Source organism: Myotis brandtii, unplaced genomic scaffold (genome assembly GCF_000412655.1).
Source record: "Myotis brandtii unplaced genomic scaffold, ASM41265v1 scaffold521, whole genome shotgun sequence".
In the NCBI taxonomy this organism is placed as follows: domain Eukaryota; kingdom Metazoa; phylum Chordata; class Mammalia; order Chiroptera; family Vespertilionidae; genus Myotis; species Myotis brandtii.
Genome location: NW_005369870.1, coordinates 2835814 through 2839005, shown reverse-complemented (window position 1 = coordinate 2839005; position 3192 = coordinate 2835814). Strand labels below are relative to the sequence as shown.

General features: G+C 39.4%; 1 pseudogene; it reads right to left on the bottom strand.

Moving 5' to 3' along the window:
• LOC102242601 overlaps positions 1–1137 on the bottom strand; it is a 4189-nt pseudogene extending 3052 nt beyond the window's left edge.
• Between the last annotated feature and the right edge of the window lie 2055 nt (positions 1138–3192).

Below are 3192 nucleotides of genomic sequence, written 5' to 3'. Positions count from 1 at the left end.
GCGGGAACTGGGAGGAGGGGAGTTATGGGGGGGAAAAAAGAGGAACAAATGTAATCCGAACAATAAAGATTTAATTAAAAAAAAATTCCTTCTCTTGTTGCAAAAGTGAATCCATTTGCAACTCTTTTTGTTGTAGCTTTTCATGTTCTTGTTTTCCAAGAATAAACTTCTCTTTTAAGTTTTGCATTTCAGAATTCAGATGTTCATCCAGTTCTCTGGCCCTGGTGATGAGGTCTTCTTTTACTTTTTCAAGCAGCTGACATTCAGCATTCAGGTCTTTTACTCGTTCAGAAACGTAACAATATTTTCTTCAAGAGCCTGCTTAAGGCTTAAAACTTCATAATTCTTCTCTTTCAAATTTTCTTCTAACTGGGCAATGTCTAGCTTGCATTTTTCCTCTTGATCTGAGGCACAACTTATTTCTTCAATGTATTCTGAGTTTTTCCGTTTCAGATTTTTCATCAATCTTTTCTTTCTGTATTGAAACAAGTTTCCCTTTGTGCTGTGCTACTTTCCCTTGAGACTCTTCCAGATTCTTCTGGTGACCTGCAGTTTCACCTCCATGCCTTGTTATTTAGCCATCATACGCCTCATCTTAGTTTCTCTTTTGTTTCTAAGCTTCATTAGGTCAAGGCTTAGAATTCTCAGGTTCTTCTGGTTACTATCTTCAGAAAACCAGGACTGGAGTAGCTCGTTAGTCCTGGTTAATTCAGTAAGCTGCTTTTCCAGCGCAGCGTTGCTTGCAGAGAGAGACGTTTTTCCCCTGACTGTAGAGCTGAGCTCTGCTTCCATCTTCTCCAGCTCAGCTTCCAGATCCTGCAGACGCTTGTCCTGAGTACCGCGTTCCTGCCCGAGGACACGAATTTCTTTTTCCAACATCTTCAGGTCTTTATCATTCTTTTGAGATTCCGTCTTTAATCCCAAAGTCTTAACTCTTCTTGCTGAAGCAGGCAAGGTAGTATCTTTGTCAACAGTAAGATTTTGTTGAGATTCTTTTTGTTTTTTACATCTTTGTGATTTCTGAAAGGATACTGGTCCTTTCAATACTTCTGAAGTTTTCACATCATAAGCACCTGGAGATGGTGCACAACCAGAAGGGTCATTGAATCGTTTCAGGGGCGCCTTAGGAAAGCACATGATGACCACTAGCTCCACAAACCGAAGGGAACTAGCATTCCTTGACTAATGGTTGATTTTTAATGTTTCTTCCCCTCTTATTACAAATATTTTGCATTTTTAAAACAATGTACACAATTATAAGGAGGAAAATAAGATCAGCCATAATGTCCTCATCTAGAGATAACCACTGTGAACATTTTGGTGCATTTTCTTCTATAAAATGTAAGTTTTTGTTCATATTTCTAATTATTTTCCTGGGATAGGTTCCTGCAAGATAAATTAGTGTGGGGGAAAAAAGGCTTAAATGTTTTAAGACTCTTGAGATGTTTTGCCAGATTTCCTGAGTATAAAATTTCATTGGAAATGTCATAATATTTTATTTCACTGTGGAGTTAACTATTTTCTTACTGTTGGACAGATGATTGTAGCTGCCTCATAGGGTTGCTGAGGGAATTAAATGGCAGAGCATATTTGGGAACCCAGCCCTGGGCCTGACTCAGAGGGGAACTCCATTACTTTGTATGCCTACTTTCTCCTTCAAACACTTCAAGTGATGGCATTCTTGTCCCCCATAAAGCTCAACCCTAAACTGCCTCCCCTCCCCATCTTGGGGTCACTCCAGTTTACCCCCTAAGGCCTATACCTTTCAAAAGTGTCAACCCTCCTGAACCTGGACTATACAAGACTCTTGTTTTCCCTAATGTGATATGCTAAGATGACAACCCTCCATCAAAGTCACTGACACACTAGGTGTCAGCAGATCCAAAGGTAGTAGGAATTCTGAGATGTTCTTTCCCCCTGAGGCACTTTAGGGCTGAGTTTTCTGGGGGACAGGAATACTGTCTTTAGGAAGGTCTGGTTGTGGAAGAGGAACACAGCTAAAGTCTGAACAGGTAGAATGTGGACTCCAGCTCAGAATGAGTGTGTACAATTGACCTTAACCCCTCAAGGTGTAGCTCACAATCTCCTTCTCCGGAGACCTTTTCTGAACTCATTGGGCCCTCACAGCTCTCCCATTCATCTTGGGATTTATTCAGTCACGTACTGTGTAATTTAATTTATTCATCAAATACTCTGGGAGAATCTGCTCTGTGCCCAGCACTGTGCTAGGCAATGCGTTAATGACATTGATCAGCAAAGGCATACGTCCTACCTTCTAGGCCCTAGAATCTAGGGGCTCAGCATAACAGGAAAGAGGAACATTGAGTCAGCATTGTGCTGGCAAGTGTGATGAGGTACTGAACTTTCTCCCCTGAGCTGGGCTGATTTTCTACTCCCGGAGGCTGGGAGTGTGTGCTTTAAAAAAAAAAAATCTTTATTCTTGGAAGTATTATATATGTCCCCTTTTTTCTCCCATAGTTCCTGTGTGGGAATGTGTCTTGCATACTTTTTGAGTCCCATGGATCCATGATCTGTATTCACAGTAGTTGCTCAACAAATATCATTTGAACAATTAACAATGGGGAACAAATAATGAAAACATTTTATTGCTTCTTAACTAACTCTTTCTATACCTTTAGAGGCACCATGATAGAAAGAGCAAGCTTTCTCTGTAAAATGAGGGCAAGCAAATATATCTCCTCCAAAGAGTTCTTGTGAAGATTAAATGAGGCAATTTGCATAAATGTGGTATAAGATCTAACACATATAAACTCTGACATGTTAGTTCCCTTCCCCAAGCTAATGGAACCTCAGATGAGAGGCAGAGAAAGCTGTTTCCCTAATACAGGCCTTCCATTCATTTGGGACAATAAGTGCAGAAGAAAACAGTGAAGTTTTCTTCTGGGAAGGGACTTATTTGTCCCTTTATTTTCTTGGTGAAAAAATTGAGGCCCAGAGAACACAGGTAACTTCCTTAAACTCAAACAGTGATTTTATTCTATTTATTATTTATTTATTTGAACTCAATAATTAAAATAATCTATTTTAATGGAAAAAGGATTTTTTAATTTTTTTATTTATTGATTATTTTTTTAGAGAGAGAGGAAAGGAGAGGAGAGAAACATTGATTTGTTGTTCCACTTGTTTATACAATCATTGGTTGATTCTTGTATGTGCCCTGATAGGGGATCA